General features: G+C 35.3%; 1 pseudogene; it reads left to right on the plus strand.

Annotated features, from left to right (window-relative positions):
* Positions 1-9,170: 9,170 nt before the first annotated feature.
* On the plus strand, positions 9,171-10,204 carry LOC114526618 (annotated as a pseudogene).
* The last annotated feature ends 8,517 nt before the right edge of the window (positions 10,205-18,721 follow it).

Below are 18,721 nucleotides of genomic sequence, written 5' to 3' on the forward strand. Positions count from 1 at the left end.
ATGATGATGAATATCCTTAATTCAAATGACTTTGTTGGACACTGTGTCATATGTAATTGAAAAAGTGTTCTTTGTCTTGAAAATGGCAAGAAGAATTTAACTGTCATTAGCAGTTTGCAGGTCAATAGACATCCCCAAGACTGAAACAAGGTCTTCCACTTGGTTGTTAAAGAATGGTAATCTCACTTTTTTTTTTGTTCTGGAGCAGCATTCGAATGAACCATCGGACTTGCAACCAGAAGGATCTCGTATTAAATTGTACGACTTACACTTTGCTAGCATGTCGTCGGGGAGAGAAACAACTTGTTTGGAGCATGATATGCAACAGTTAATCTTTGAAGCCTGTTGAGTGCCGAAGATCTTTGCTTCAATTGTTGCTGCAGTGATAGATGTAAGATCTTCATCTAGTTGGACCAATGGATGTGTAAATGGTGGACATTCTGCAAATGAAAACTTCTCTGATTTTGAAGTGTTGAGATATCTTTCATATTTTGTAGCCCTGAGATGAAGGTTGGAGCTGGTTGTGTCTTGTATACAAATCTCTTGTTTTTGACAGTGGGCCTTGGTGTTGTGTGTGAATAACTTTCACAGCAGAAATCTTGGCAACTTCACCTTTAACTGAGAGCAGCTGTTCAGAAGCAACATGTTGTAGGGAGGAAATGTTCGTTGCCAAACCTGTCATCCCCAATTGATTGTTGTAAGGAAAACCAAGCTCATTAAGAGGTAATGGGGTAATCTTTGTATGTTTTAGACTGATGAAATCTTCTTTGGCTTGGTTGGCTGATATGTGAAAATTCTGCATCTCACAGGGCTTTTGTTCTTTTGGACAGTTTGTACTTGGCGAAAAACAAACTTTTCAGGCGAAAAACAAACTTTTCAGGAGAAAAACAAACAGCCCTAACTACTTTGTGCTTACTTTGAACAGTGCAATTGAAGTATCTCTGCTGAGATGCATTTGCCTTTTCTACTGGGGATACAGCATGTATGTAACAGTTTACATTATTGGGAACTGAATTATCTGAAAAAGATTAATTTTCAACTGTAATACATTGATTTAAGTACAGGAAAATGCATAGAATAAGGTAGTGTAATTTATTGTAGCTTTGTTGTGTAGTACTGACCTTCCGTAGTACTTCCCAAGTATTACTTGGGATAGGAAATAGAGTCTTAAAAGATGTGTCTGTATAAAGAGAAGAAACGTAAGAGGTCAATAATTTTAAAAAATATTATTGAATTATTGTAGAAAACATAATACAGCAAAAATGAAAACACAAAATGACCTTATTGTCGGAGTATGTGTTTTTAGCTAGCTGCGCTGTAAATTTCCACATACATGGTCTTCAGCGACTTGTTTTTTCGGTTTTAAAATAACATGTTAGAAGATTATTTTAGCATTAGAAAGACCCATCTGTAATCAATGAATATAGTTCTAATTCAATTTTCTAATAAAGGTTAAAAATCACTTGCTATATTTTAACAAGTGTTCATACTTTTACATGATGACGGACCATAGTACAGTAAATCAATAGTCTAAAACATCAACCTTCAAGCCATTCATTTGCGTGTTATTTACTCAAAAAATAGACAGCTGTACAATAGAAGTTAGAAAAATAGTAAAACATACTAAAGTGTGAAATACTGAAATTGTAATCTCGTACAACTGAGAAAAAATTGAATGTGCTTGCTGCAGCTGTAAGTTGTAACGGTGAAAATGGAGTGGCTATAAGGTTGTGATGACATATAAACAGACTGATTGTGATTGGGTAAAAGCTTATAAAGCTTAAAAGATTAATGCCACAGATGACAGATGAGCTATATATATATATAGCTAAAATACACAGCAATAGTAACTTCGAATAATGTAAGCATTTTTATTATATATAGCTAATCTGTGGTCATACAGCAGTAAAAAAAATAAATTTAAAAATTGACTTGTACGAACACCACTGGGTAGTGGGTACACCACCGTCACAACGTAAGTATAAAGTATTAAATACAGCAAAAAAATGTAAAAAAATAAAGTATCAAGATTTTCTCACTGAGGAATGAGGATGAAGTCTCTCGATTTGATGTAGTCATAAATGCATTAGTCATTAACACCACTTCACATAGGTGGAGTGGTGTTCAACAAAAAAGTATGGTTGTCACCATTATAACAAAAACACTAGTGCCAAAAAAATTATATAATGGGGTAATGATATAATAAAGTGACAAGGCTTTTGACTGCATAGACAGTAAATAAATAATACTTTTTACATGTAGTGTTTCCATATAAATATGCATAAAGTGCTTAATATGCTATGGTATGAAAAGCACATCCCAATTTATTATAATCTATTAGAAATACGAATTAATGTAACTCAATCTTTCACTGAGTCTTTGTTGAGAAATTGAATAAATATTTTCAAACAAGATCTCATTCTGTCCAGTACAGAATATTTTACTGTAGTCATGGTTGTAGCCTAATGAACATTTCCAAAGGTAACTCCATAACTAGATTGTAAATGTTACTTAGAAAATAACTGCAACCAGAAGTTTACTTTTTTGAAGCTGAACATGTAGTGTATAACAAGTACCATGACACATAGTCATAGACGTTTCTAGAGCCAGAAATTTGTCCACACACACAAATTGATCATATAAGAATCCACTGGCTGGTGAATGCTATTATCAGCTGGTGAATGCCATCGATAACAGTTGGTGAATGCCATCCAAATCCATTATCAGCTGGTAAATGCCAAATATAAATTGACATAGCAAAGTCCAATATGCTATGGTAAAGGAACAGGTTAATTCCTTGGCATAAAGAAAGAGTCCTTTTTAGCTTGGATCAATAATTGTAATGCTGGGGGGGGGGTGGCCAAATTTTGGGGGGGCCAAATTTCCTGGGACACCGGCTAGCCAATAACAATAAGGCCTAAAGGCTTTATCAGGTGAGATGTCAACAAAATATGCATTAACAATATTGTAAGCAAGTACTTGCATTTCACTGAAATTGCTTATATCTACTACTTCATATTGCTGATTAATAATATGGTTATCCTTTTTGGTATTTATCCATGTTGGCATTTCCTGAATTTGTTGCTCAGAATACTGAACTCTATCTAGGTCTATCTAGGTGGTGTTTGAACATGTTCACAGTTCTCAAATGATGTGTGAAGATCAGAAAAAAAAATCATCCATTCCTCTCTGATATTGCCTTGCACTTCAGAAGGTTCATGTTCCAGTTTTTCTTGACTTTGAATAACAGTTTGCCATTTATCAAGCCCGTCTGGTACACGAGTTTGTGCATAAGGTGTTTGCAAGAATTGATGTAAATGATTGATTAGAATCTCATCAGTTGGTTCTTGGTCGCCCCCATGCATTGCTTTGGGTTGTGTTCCAGGGTTTGTACCTTAAAAGCTGATATTTACAATACAATCCAAAGTTTGGACCTTTAGGGTTGCTGGAGTAAGTAAAAAATATTCTTGGGATAAAATTGTCTGGTAGTTTTACTAACTTATTGTCAACAGCTTTGTATGTTGTGGCAAATTCTACAAAGTTAATGTTTGCAATTTCACTTGAACTGTTATATTGCTGACGGTTAGCATATGCATCAAGAAGTGAGTCATCAGTGCAAGAATCCCCATCTTCTATAAGTACATTGTCACGCACCCTACGTGAACCATTGAGACTCACCGGTATTACTTTAAATTAAGAACTATGCAGTTTCAAAGATAACAAATGGTGCATTGTTTCTTGAGCTGCATAGTCTCTTTCACCAAGAGTTTTCATTACTACTTTTTTTATAACTTTATGAGGATCACTATTATTATCAACATTCTTAACAATAGAGTTAAATGCTACTTTTAACAGAGGGGACCTAGGTTCACCTTTAGCAGCATATTTAGTGAGATATTCTACACAAGCGTAGTGATCAATAACTACTTGAATATCACAGTTAGCCCTCCAACCTTGCAGTTGCAATTGTTGGTGATTATTCAATCTTGAATAATTTCTTCTAGTAACAATCTTTGCCCTATATTGTACATTACCACCTTTACTGCGAATTTCGTCAAATTGCAGTTTTGTCCGAGGACAGTGTTCAAATGGAAAATGAAATCTATATTTCAACTCAGTTTCATTACATTGTTTTCTTAGACAGTAGGCTGTACTACAACAGTAGGCTGTACTACAACAAGTGTGTCTCTGAACCATGTTTAAAAAATCTACATAATCATCTTCTACATCGAATTGTGTAATGTCATTATGATGTTTCTGACAAGGATGCAGTTCGCGTCTTATCCACAAGCCCTCATCTGGTGGATTTGGGTTAACAGTTGATAATAACCAATCAATATATTAACATGCTGTGTCAGCAGCTTTCTTACCAGCTTGAATGTCCTGGTCTAGTTCTGTTGTATCAGAACAGTCATTCTCATCTTTAAATTTTTGAGCAAGGAATCCCTTTAAGGAGCAAGGAGTCTGAGTAAGTTGCACAAACCTTGATCATTATTTAGTTTAGCAGTATCATGACAATGGATACTACCTCTACCCTGGTATTCATACCTAAACCAGTACCACTTGGCACCAAGAGTGTCATAAAGCCAGTACTTGACAAAGCTTTCTAGCCTCAGAGTGAAACACCAGTCAACTAAATGAGGATTGTCAATGACATTTTGTTGCCTTATCTCACTGGTGATAATTTTAGTATTGGTTCCAAACAAAGCATGCAATTCAGGCCAATGCATATCTGCTGATGAAAACGTAAAGAACAATGTTGGTGCTCTATCGCTTGTTATAATAGCTTTTAATTCTTCTCTCACTTTGTTCCAGTAAGCATTTGTACCAGCTATATTGCCAACATACCATTGACAACACCATTAACAAGTTCAGCAAATTTTAAAAGATGTTTAATTCTTCCTTGAAGAGGAACATCTCTCAAAAGACCTTGGTTAGTTGGATCACCTTTTGCATCTGGAAATAATGTAAAAAAATGCCATTGTGGCCAGATGTGAAACCTGATATTCATTTAAAGTGCCCATATCACTTGTGGGATCTTTACGGATTTGAATAGAGCTTGAAAAATTATTTTAAGTTCTACAATTCTTTTTGACATCTCCAGTGAAACTCTTCATGTTTACATTATAAAAGACGGCGTGTTTGCAAATCATTCCTGAGTCCCATTCCCCCGAATCGACGTATTTTCGAAACTATTTAATTATATCACATATTGTTTTAGCTGGGTCAACCACATCATAAACAGTGGGCCCAGGATTTTCTTCCACATAATTTGCTATTCTCAACAATAGTGGTACATAAACAATGCAACATGACAGCGGAGTGTATATGATCACTATAATATGATCGGAACTCTTATATTTTTCTTTAAATGTCATGGTTCTCAAATTGCATACACTCAAATTAAACATTTGTATCAATACCATTATCAATATAATTTTCATAAGCAAACGCGAACATAACACCTGAAAAAAACGTCCGATGTATGATAGATCATTGCTTCTCACACTATTACAATGTGCACCAATTCGGGCACGATATTGCTCAATTGTTATCCCCATTTTACCAAAATACAAATTCTCAGTTTAACAAAATAACAAGGTCTTACCTGTACGGATACTATTATATTCTATTACTGCGATTTAATCTATCAGCAGAGTGATGGAGGGCAGTCAAATTTTCAGTTTATACTGTAGCTATGAGTCACATGTACCTTTGTTTGTTTCAGCGCTAAGTTTGATCAGGTTTGATGGTATAAAAGAATGCAATGGCTCTTGTTTCTGTTTAGAATTAATGTAAATTTTATTTGAGTTGCCTGTTGCCACACCGTGACCAACATGCAAAAGTGTCTGATCAATATCAGTGTGAACACAATTGCTCCAACACAAAATATGTGTAGCTTTTATCAAAGAGAACAGCTTACACCTATATAAGAATAGAAGAATAAGTCGTCAAATCTCCTGAAAATTCTTCTTAAACTGAAAGGTTCGCAGATAATACTTTGATCTTACCTTAAAAAAATGACTTCACAAGAAGAGATAATTCTTAGTTATGCATGTTATGGACGTTACGGACATTATGCACGTTATATACGTATAGACGTTATGCACATTATAGACGTTATGCATGTTATAGACGTTATGCACCTTATGGACGTTATAGACGTTATGCACGTAATGGACGTTATTGATGATGTTATAGACGTTACGGACGTTATGCACGTTACTTGTAGACATTACAAATGTTGTATATCGACGTAGAATGCATTCTCTGTCAGTTTCAAGTAGGGCAGGCACAAGCGAATGGCGAATGAATATAACTTTATTTATCACTGCTTTATTTATTAATTTTATAATTTCTTTTACTTTACTTTACATTGCAGTATTTGTAATTTGCCACTAAAATCACATTCACGATGTGGTAAAATAATTTTACAATATTGTGAATGTCAAATTTTACTAAAATTCACGGGCGCCTTTTTGTAGTTCTTGCGCAAAACATGGAATAGAGTTTTATCACATGGAATCGTGATTTTGCCTCTCTTTTTTCTAATTTTGGCAAATAATATTTGTCCTTTCGGTTCACAACATGTCAATCAATCAATTACAACTCAGTCATATAGGCCCTAAACAGTTTCAATTTACAAAGGAATAAATGAGTGGTATTTGGGCAATGTTTAAAATTGGTGGTCTCCCTCTGTTATTGATGCGCAGAACTGAACAGACTTGATTTCCCCTGTAACATGAATAAAAATGTTGAAATTACAATGGTTTGTTTACGTTTTTACGTGCAATTCCATCCCTGTTTGAGTGACTTGTGCGATCGTTAATAAGTCGGAGCAACTTGGTCAGCAATTACAGGATACACTTTGTTGTCCTCAAAGGGACATCCGATTTGACTGTAATAGTTGATATTTGTTTTTTAATAGCAATGTCACAGCAGAAAGGAGGGCAAAAGTTCGCACAGACAGAGGTCTCTATATCGACAGTCAAAATATCATAAGAGGTAAGATCCATAGAGTTTCCCTGGGATGAAATTCCGGAAAACATCAAATGTTGGCTGCAGGTGATGGCCAGTGCAACTAATACAATGCCAGAATTTCTGCTCCTTGCATCGTTATCAGTCACATCTTGTTTAATGGGCCCTTAATGTGCTTTCGAGGTGTGTCCTAGACATCTCGAGCTGTGCAATCTGTACACCCTATGCTTGTGTGAACCTGGAACAGGAAAAACCCAAGCCTATAGAATTGCCATGGAAGAGCCTTTAGTTTCCATTCCAACTGAAATACTGGTACATGATTACACATCCAAAGGTCTTTTCAAACACTTGAAGACACGAAGTGGACGTGCTCTGATCTGCCATGCAGAGATGACTATTTTTTTTAAACAGTGGTGAAACATCAGAGGTGTTAACATGAACATCAGTGGCGATTGGAGGTTTTTGCCAACCCCAACCTTATATAAATTTACATCGTTCCCTTGGACAGTCTGACGACGGGTTCCTGGATTGTGTAAGTGCCTGCATAATTGAGCCGACCATTTTGACTGAGAGGGAGGTCGAGGCCTGGAACGACACATTGGATTCGTTTAATATTTCATCGTTTTCTGGTATGTATTTGGTATGTATTTAGACGTTCATCCCAGGCCTACTCAGCCTTATTATTAGGTTTGACCTGGTTTTGGAACCATTTGAAGATTTTTGTGAGGTATTGTTAACTAATATTTTTTTATTATTTATTAAGCTAAAATAAATGCAGTGCTTGTGATTGTCATTGCATATACCGATTTGCAGTGAAAAATTTCCATGTGTTTACACCAATTTTTATAATTATGCAAGATCCCAGAAGTTCGTATTTGGCGAATATTGACGTTTGAGCATACAGTACAACAGATCAACATGAGTGAGTGAGAATTGTATGAAAGGTCATTACATTGCCGGCCAAATGGCAAACAATTATTAAGCAATATTTAATTACAGTACAAGATAATGTATGAGAATGTAGAATCAGATGCCAATTAAGTAAGCTTTACTAAAGTATATATTTTCAATTAATGCCCTAAAACTCAACTATTGATGTGAATGTTTTTGACAGTGCCTAGGTTGCATAGTTATGAAAACAGGTGTAATCCAAAATCATGTGATATTATGCAACACTGTTCGACACCAGATTTCTTCATATTCATTGCTGTTTTCAATTTCATGTTTCTGTTCGTAACCATTAACCCGACAGCTGAGAGTCAATTAGCTAGGATACAACAGGCTAGCAAACATAAAAAATATCACAGAAGTGAACTGGCCTGATAAAGCAAAAGAGCCTGAGTTCACAGGGCTGATAACATTCATATGTTAGGCCAAAAATATGGGACTAGATTTACAAAAGCTGCATGTTTTATCCACTGGATAGTTAATATTTAAGTTTTGCAAAATTTATCATCATTTTTTATCAAATTGATTTTAAAAATTTTAACAATACTATCCATTTAGCTCTATCAAGGTATCATAACAACCAACTTGTAGACAGTGCTGCTAAGAACTATAAAATCAATATGTATGATAATTTATAGTATGTTTTACAGTTCTGTTTTACCAGAACTTCTAAACAAGGTAACTTTTTAAACAGGAAGTCCTGAAGACTAGAGAACACCTAACCTTGAAAATAGAGAACTTGGTCAACATAGTCAAAATACAATGTTTGACAACAAAACGATTCTCCAATAAGAAATCCACCATCTTTTATATTTGTGACGTCATTGCATGCTTGAAAAGCTCAAAGCATACTTCGCTAATAAACGAAAAGCTGCAGAGGTTTCCAAAGAAAAACAAGAAACTTTTAGTCTAAATAGGTTCTTAGATGAAGGAAGTTTAAATCTGTAAATTCTAGACTAAGGCCAGTTTAGACACCAAACTTATTAGTAATTTTGTTTGACTTCATTCATTTGGCACGGCATCCAATTCATAAGGCGAACTTATTTCGGCGTGCAAAATTATTTTTGCTGGGTTTTGTGAACATAATAAGGGTCTGCGGTGTACATGCTAGTGCGGGAGATCAAATTTGAAGAAATAAAAAAAAAAGAATGGCAAAGTTTTCCAGGCGATTTCCATTAAAAACATTTGCTATTTGGAAACTGATTTAAAGCAATTGAAGGAGAAGAATGCGGTTGTTTAATATGATGTCTTTTCTTGTCATGAGGAAGAATATGTTGTTAAATATTCTTCTATCACTGATGTGGCTAATGCAGGCAAACTCAAAAGTTCCAATTCGAAAACATCGAACATGTCAGAGAATTTTTCGAAATCCTGGCTGGTGGCAAACAGTATGAAATACATACAGTAACGCAAGATTTAAAAAGACCCTGCGAATTTAGTGGAAGACATTTCAGCACATCTTACCACCAATCAGAAGCAGACTAGAATGGCAGAACATTAACGAGGAACCTGTAACTCCTGAAGAAAGACTTGCAATTTGTTTATATCGCCTCGGTAGGGGAGATTACTATCTTACAATATCACAAATGTCCGGCCTTGGGGTTTCTACGGTGCATAATATTGTTTGTGAAGTTTCTTTAGCAATGGTGGAGTGTCTGTGGAGTTCACAAGTGGCTAAACATTTGCCAACAAGTAAAGAAATGTTCAAAAACAAATTGGTTGAATCTTGCAAAGAATATCACAACTTCAAAAACTTTTATTCGGTGGTATTGATGGCATTCGTTGATGCAAGGTATCGTTTTATATGGGCCAGTTGCGGTTTTCCTGGGAACTCCCATGATGCCGTCATCTTACAGTCTACAGACTTGTGGCAACAAATAGCAGAAGGTGTATTCTTTCCGCAAATTGGAAAGAGAGTCATAGATAGAACTTTACCACCGCTTGTGCTTGGAGACTCAGCCTTTCCCTTACAGTTGTGGCTCATGAAGCCCTACACAGATGCCGTTCTAACAGAAGAGCAAAGGTATTTCAACTACAGGCTCAGTTGAGCACGCATGGTCAGAGAAGGTGCTTTTTTTTGGGCAATTGAATGGCCGATGGCGTGTTCTCCTGCGTAAATGTGAAAGTAGTGCTCATGAGGTTAAAATCGCAACCCTCACATGTGTTGTTTTGCATAATGCTTGCATTGAATATGGAGATGCCATATCCAAGAAATGTGATCTGTCCACTGGACCCGGTCACAAATCAAAAGCGAGACAGAGAGACAGTGCTTTTATAGAGCATGGTACTGCATTGTACTATCATGAACATATTCAATATATTTTTTCTTGGCGTTGACCATTCTGTGATGATGTGTGGAAATAAGAGAAATGCAATGGTTGATTGAAAATAGAGCTACCTGAATAGACACTTGCCCATGTATTTTGATGAGGACTAATTGGGGGCTGGTACTGAGGACCATGTAAGCCTTGCCGAGGATCAGTTGAAAGCTGTTGGGTTTGATTACTGCTTGACCCTAGTATAATTTGGAAAAGCTTTAATTCATGCTGTCGTGACTGTTCAAACTTTTCTTTCATTAGCTGAAGCATGCTATCAGTTTTGTCATTTTCCAGTGTTTTCTTAATCAGGTCATGTGTGGACTGCAGAATATCTTCTTTCTTAGCCTTTGTGAAGCAGAACAAACATGTTTCATTACTTCCATCTGAATTTGTCAGAAAACACTGTTCACAGTAGCTCACAGCTTTTCCCATTTTCCAGCCATTTACATCTTCGTTGTCTTCGTATGTTGAACATGCGTTGCAAATAAAGACTCTGCATTTTAAGCACTTGTACTTCGTTACACTCTTACAGCTACTGCAAAATTCTTCAGATGATTTTGATAGTGATGTCCCCATTTTGAAAGAGAAACCTTTGACCATGTGTATATGTTTTTCTCATAGATTTGCCCTATCCTCGTTCCGAAAACCTGGGAACGAGGATGAGATTTGCCTAGAATGTTGTTTTCTGGGAATGAATATAATAATTCATACCACGTTATATGTTATCATAATTTATTTATTAAGTACGGCACATGTGAAGTTCGCCCTCTAAATCAACGTCAAGCTAAATGCAATAAGAACGGCAAATTTGGTCGAACTTAATTTAAAGATGATGTCAAGTCTGTTCTGCGCATGTATTCTGCGAATAACAATGATTGTTTACGTTGGTTATATAATCTTTACATGACATATGGATCGTTTTAATTTTCTTATTTTCTACTGGTTCTCGCTCGAGCAGCTGTGATGAATATGCTTATTTTACATCATATTTTGAAGAAGATATAAAGCAAAGCTTGAAAATAAACCGGCCGTTATTTAACTTCATCATTGATATTGTTATCTTGTTATTTTAATTGTTAAACTGAAACAAAATTAAGATAGGCTTTTTGTGGGTAGCCGCTGCGCATGCGCGGCTAACCACTATGTGAGAGTTGAAAAATGTCTTAGCACAAATAAATAAATGTCCAGATCTTCGGCCGTCGTCGGATAAACGAACAGATGACGATAATACCGTTCTTTATGACTTCCGGAAAATATCGTAACTAATTCGGAAAATATCGTAAGTTGTTATTTTGCCAAGATTAAAGATTTCGAGTTTCCACTGTGATTCCGTGGAGGCGTTGACTGTGTTGTTTCAGATTTTTAGCGAAGTTAAGTTAAGCTGTATTGCTTTTTGTGGTTTTTTGTTATTTTAATCGCTTATTTATCTACTGTGGTCGAGCAATTTCGACTACAATCAGATTTTACAAGCGTATATTTCATTGTATACGGGGCAATCTTGTCTGCACTGACATCTTGTCTGGCGCTCCACATGTCAGAGTGCACGTATCGAAAAACTCAAAAAAACCGAAGCCATTGTTGCTCGCACTGGTCGTCATCATAGACCAGGGTACTATTTACATGAAAGGCCACGTACCAAAACTGAACCTAGCCATTGTGCAGGTATTGAAAGTGAACCCAGCCACTGTGCGAGTATTGAAATTTGAACTCAGCCATTCTGCGGGTATATAAAATAATTAACAGCCGAACTGCTGCTATATTCAAACAAAATAACACTGCTGACTGCTTGCTGACTTGCAGGTACATTACTGACGAATATACTGACAAATAAAAATCTTCAGTAAAGTTTAAATTAACTCCATAATTGTCTATATAATATAAAATAGACTATATAAATTGCAGTGCTTTGCTTTACTGCTGCTGATGTTTTCGAGGCTACCCACATGTACGCTATGCGTACCTCTCGTTTCTGGTATATAGAAATAAATGTTTTAAATTGTAATAAATTAATATATGCTTTTACTAACAGTAATGGCTAGTATTTTATCATGTCACATGGAACATGACTTTATGAAATCTAGCGATTAGAACTGGCTGAGCCAGCCCAATGCATTTACATCATTTTGTTCTGGTTTTATGTCCATCAATTATTTCTGTTATTAAGTCATTATTCTCCGGTCATGTGTGACACTGATAGACAGCGTCTTGAGAACACAAAACTCCCCGCTTCACTTGGCACCAGACACCAATGAATAAATATTAAATGCAGGAGCGAATGTGTTAGAAGATGTCGCTTCTGGACGGGACCTGAGAGAAGCATTAAAAACCTTTGGGAAGGAAGCTATTATTATCGCAAAGAATAAAATCGCCAATTGACTTAGAACTTATTTATGCTCAAACAGAAAGTGGAAAACGGAGAAAAAAGAGAAAAGCATCAATTAACAGGAAGTCGTCCCAAGAAACGCAAAACGACTAAAAAGAGAAAAGCATGCACGTCCACAGCCAGAAGCAGACAGACCAAGAAGCGGAGAACAACTTGTGTAGTGAAAGATATAATTGGTTAAACATGAATTTGGTACATTCAAAATCTCTTGCAGGAATGAAAAGTGAACTTGATTTATTTAGAATACCATAAACACAAGTCAGTTTAGAAAAAGGACATTGGATCTATCATCAACCGGTATCCAGCGTAGAAGATGGTGGTCCAATCACATTTCTGTGTCCAGTCACTGAAGATTGCGCGATTTTCACAAGTAAAAAATTTTGTGGTGTGTTTCCAAGTGACAAATTACCTGAAAAAATTGAAAAATACCCTTGTGGTTTTGTCGCAAACACAGATCCAAGCACTGAACCTAGAATGCATTGGGTGGCCTTTTACTTTCCATCAGAACATAACGAAGCATTTTTTGACAGTTATGGACAGCCACCGGATTTCTATTCGTTTGGGAACTTTTTCAAGGGATATTCTTGTAAATTTAACAATTGTAAACTGCAAAGCAATTGGTTGGATGTTTGTGGACAATATTGCATATTCTATCTTAGTCATAGGGCACGTGGACATAGCATGAATAAGATCGTTCAGTTATTTAGTAAAAATACAATGTTAAATGATGAGAAAGTGTTTTATTTTGTTAAAAATAATTTTAAAGTAATGCTGCAAGAATCAAATGTTGTAGAGCAACGAAGTAGAAAGTTTTTTTGAATACATGTTTTCAAAAATCACCATGCGTGTACTTGTATGTGTGTGTAAAAAAAACAAACAAACCAACTAGAATGGGTTGAAAAAGAATAATTTCTTTATTAAAACAGTAAACAATTACATGTTCAGTATTTAATCCAGTTTTGAGTTTCTCTTTCCTTTCATTGCGTCTGTTGAACAGGGTTTGAGGAAAACGTGATGGTGTATTTTTTTGCTTGGGCGAACTGCAATGAACGATTTCTTCTCCACTAGATGAAATATTTTCGTTCTTCAGACTTCTTGGCTTGGGTGAAATATACAAAACATCCTCTCCTCCACTCGACCGAATATTCAATTCCATTTGTTTCAACCTTTCCTCACAATGTCTGTGGGTATGTTCATCTTGGACAAAACGGTAAAAAATTCTTTAGACCCCTTTAGGATTAAAATTCTTTCTCATAGTGTCGCTGATCAAATCAGATATGTTTGAACCTGGAATCTTTTTACCGTCCAAAGAAACTTCTCCAGTCTTATCCCAAGAGATAACGTCAGGTCTTGTTTTCAAACGGTTCAACAATGCTGTCGCTCTTAAACACATTGTTTTGGGTATATTATCTACATTCACGGAATCGGGCAAGGGATTGATTTCGGTCGTCCCGTAGTCTTTTTCAGACTTTGTTTCCATTGCCAACCTAACAGTTGGAATTTCTTCATCCTTTTGTTGTCTGAGATTCATAAAACGTACCAGACTGGTATAGTATAATTTCTGTTTTTGCGCATCATCAATATCAGTGCGTTGAAGAATATCTGACATTTCTTCATCTGTCCTAATCATGTTTCTTACAATTGGCAATGTTTCAATTTTTTGCTTTTGTTCATATCTAGCAAACACGTCTTCAGGGACCAATATCATTCGTTTTGCATGCTTCATTTTACTAACAAACTTCTGAGGACACTTAGGACAGGTGGCAAGAGAGCTGTTAGTAAATTTCCGCCTTTTTAATTAATATATTGCCTCTTTCGTTTTCCCGACACTTTTTTATTTGCCAACGCACAGAGATGTGTCCTGTAACGCGCTAAACGTTGCTTTTAATTCGGTGTTACTGGAATAGTGCCTTTAAGTAGATTTAAAAAGCATTCGCAAATAGCTGCAATGACATCCGCACGACATTGTTTGATAAGCAGCTTTCGCAACTTAGGTTTGGATTTTATCAAAATTTGAAGATACAGAAGACTTTCTCTCATGCGCTTCGACATGTTTTAACTGATGTCTGCAGGTCAACACGCCTAACTTAAGTACGTTTCATGTAGACGACTTGTCTTTCTCTGGGAACAATACGTGTTCTGAGGCGCATATTTTCCGGCGTCAACTGATGACAATCAACCATTAGATAACCGTAAGGTTTACTTGTAGCATCATTAAACGCCTCCAAAAGATAATTAATGTTATTAGGAAACATTTGCTTCGCTAATGTCGGAATACTAAGTGAGTCGCATGGGTTTCAGAATATTTCGGAATCTCTTGTCAAATAAACCAATGTTAAATAAGACATAGCACAACCAAAACTATCAATATAAATTTCAAAAAAATTGATGGCACCTTGTAACTCTTAAGTAAATAATTGACATGATACGATAGTGTTCTCATATCAATATCTATGTTACCACTTTTAAGTTCATCCAATATCAAATCCATCTTTCCCAACGTATCAGAAGTAAACAAGACGCCTGTTCTGGCGTTAACTCCGGCGCACGTGCCAGTCATCAATATAGAGCTTCTGAACATAAACAATACAGTTCATATTCGCATTTAGATGCCTTGCGAACCTAAATGTTCGATCGCGAAATTCAAAAGGACATTGTACTTTAAAAAGTATAGAAGTTCAATTGTTCAAAAATGTAAATAAACCGCATGATATATTCGCTTTGTCTTACACTTTGCCTTTGGAATTCGCGCTTATATAGTTATATTAAATGTTCAATCCCGTGCAAACTACGACGTTCAACGCGCCCATACACGACCACATCATCTTGTTAAACGGCGAAATAGCAGCGATATTATTAAAATGGGACCAAAGTCTACATGTGTTAAATATATTCTTACCCTAATTCAATCTAAACTTAGTCGAAAAGCATGAAAAGAACGGTTTATTTGTTGCTCTTGGAGGAATTGCCGTATCATGCGAGCGAAATCGAATCGCGCGCATCGGAAAATTAGCCAAAGCTGTGCACCACAACTCTTAGCAGATAAGACTGGGACGTAGATAAATACGGTTACATACACATTTTAAATACAACAATGTTTCGCGCCATTCAGACTTGCGACAACGAAAAATAAAAAAAAAAACAAAAAAAACAACAAAACAAAACCAGGGCGAATTTTCAACTCCGTCGCTGACGCCGGAGTAATGAACACTATGTGTGAAGTACTTCAATTTTGTATTTAAAAAAAAGTACGCATGTAACATGTGGTCGGACTTGTTCATAGGGGACTTTAACCTTTAGATTTTCACCAGTCCCAATATTCGCAAGCTGGATGCTTTGATGATCATCTTTTTCAACAATCCTGACAAAAATAGAATATAAAAAACAACAATTGGTACATAATAGATGACAGAATTGTGTAACACCTTTGGTTAGTACCTGTTGGATCCAGTTCATATTGAGTCCATCTTACCACCTTTCTGTGCAATGTTTTTCATGCATTTACAAAGAACTATGTCTCCAACTGTGTGCTTAAAAACTTCTCCTCTTTCTTTTCTCCTGGCATACTCCTTTTGCTTCACTTGAGCTTTTCGACATTCTCTTTCACCTGATAAAAAATACATACATCCTTACTTTAACCATTGCAAATGGAAGGCTCTTGGATCCCTTGAGACTTCAGAGCTGGTCTTTTAATGGTCTATACTAACCTTAATTTGATTACAGCTACTTTATATGCTGTAGTTAAAAAGAACTTAACCTTTTGGTTGATATTGGTCATAGTAGATGCTCTAGCCTCAATTATTTCATCTAGTTCCTCATCTCCTATTTTCTCGCCAGTAATATCTGAGATCTCCTACGATGCTTCTCCCATCTGCAAATACAAGCATTGACTATTGGTACACAGTTATAACTTATAACATTTTTCTTGTGTTGCATGAACTTGTTAGACATATGTTATACATACAGGAGGTGAATAGGTCTCATCCACCATGCCTACTAGGACCAACAACAACAACTTTCAACAACAACAACAACAACTTTCAACAACAACAACAACTTTAATGCCCAATAAAAAAAAAATAATTACAAATACAATTACTATACGATTGTTACAAAATATATGGGGCAGGCATCCCTGAAATAACTAAAAAGCTAATCAAGTCAGGGAGGCATACATAAAAAGAGTTTCTTAAAAAGAGGACTTGAATGTTCATCAAAGCTCGAAAACGTCATCAGGCGCATTGCCTTTTTTTGCAAGATAAATAAAGGCTTGATGGAGGTTTGGTAAGTACTACCCCAAGAAGTTATTCCATAAATGAAAAATGGATGAATGAGAGCATAATACAGTTGAATGAGGATATTTATATGAACATAATTTCGAATTTTATATAAAATACCGATACTTCTTCTGACTTTTTTTACAATATATTTGACATGAGGTTTCCAAAACAGGTTTGAATCAATAAAGATCTCCAAATATTTTATACAATTTTCTTGTTTTAATTTTTCCCCATTTATTTGTAATAAAAAATTAGAAGCAATTTTCTTTTGTGGTAGTTGAAAGATGATGTAATTAGATTTTTCTATATTAAGTGAAAGCTTATTGGAACAAAAAGCCAAGTATGTACTTTAGATAATTCTGTAGTAAGGTTTTGTTGCATTGCATTTATATCTTTATGACAATAGAATAAATTAGCATCATCAGCGAAAAGGTGTATGTCAAAAAGTGAAGAACAAGAGTGAAAATCATTGTAAAAACAAGATTGGACCAAGGACGGATCCTTGAGGGATACCACAAGATATATTCATAGGATCGGAAGTCACATTATTAATGGTAACAATTTGTTGTCTATCACTAAGATAAGATATGAACCAATTCTTGGCGACTCCTCTAATACCATAATATTCCAGCTTTTTAATAAGGATTTTATGATTTACAGTATTGAATGCCTTACTAAAATCTAAGAAAATTCCACATGAATAATTAGAAGAATCTATTGCCGTTTGAGTCTTAACGATGATGCTTAAAATAGCATAATCTGTTGAATATTTGGCACGAAAGCCAAATTGTTTATCATAGAATACATCATTTTTATCCAAAAAGCTTAGTAATCTATTGCATATTACTTTCTCAAGGAGTTTATTAAATACTGATAATAAAGAGATGGGGCGATAGTTACTCTGAGAAGTAAGGCCACCCTTTTTATGGACTGGAATTACTTTTGCTAATTTAAGACTCTGAGGGACTATCCCAAGGGAAAATGATAAATGAAATAACATTTCCAAAGGTTCCGATATCTCATCTTTCAAGATTTTTATGATGTTTATAGGAATACTAAAGGGCCCAGTTGCTTTACCTGGTTTTAGACTAGAAATTATATTTTCAATTTCATTGACAGTAACAGGAAAGATGTAGAAACTATTTGGCGATGGGGACTTAAGATAGTCCATTGGGGACTTGGGCACATTTGGTATTTGCCTTGCCAAATCGTTTCCAACTTCTGTAAAATAATTGTTGAAGGCATTAGCCACTAACTTGGGGTCAGTTATATCAGTATTATTATGAGTAATTTTAAAAGAGTTTTGATTGTTTTTTGGCTTGAAATGTACTATTTCTTTTATTCCATTCCATATTCGTTTAGGATCATGGATGTTTTGAACAAAGTAATTATTATAAAATGATTTTTTATTAAGCTTTAATAAATGGTTTATTTTATATCTATAGTATTTAAATTTGTTGTGATAATATATTGATTTTGTCTTAAGGTATTTTCTGTATAATTTATTTTTAATAAATATTGACTTTTTAATTGCAGGAGTTATCCACGGTTTGGATTTGAGTTTAAGTTCATTTCTAGATAATTGTTTAATTGGTATATGCTTATCTACAATTTGCGAGATTTTGTTATAAAAAGCATCAAACATGAAACTTGGGTCAGCACTATTTATAAACTGAAATTGCCAATTAACTGTTTTTATTTCTTCAATTAAATCGGACTTATTAAACTTGGAATAATCTCTTTTAAAAACCTTGACCTTTGAAGGCAAGGCTGAGAATTTGTTAAGAATTATAAAATTGGTAAAATTTGTTAAG

Source organism: Dendronephthya gigantea, unplaced genomic scaffold (genome assembly GCF_004324835.1).
Source record: "Dendronephthya gigantea isolate DGI-Jeju-01 unplaced genomic scaffold, DenGig_1.0 000040F, whole genome shotgun sequence".
Classification (NCBI taxonomy): Eukaryota; Metazoa; Cnidaria; class Anthozoa; order Malacalcyonacea; family Nephtheidae; genus Dendronephthya; species Dendronephthya gigantea.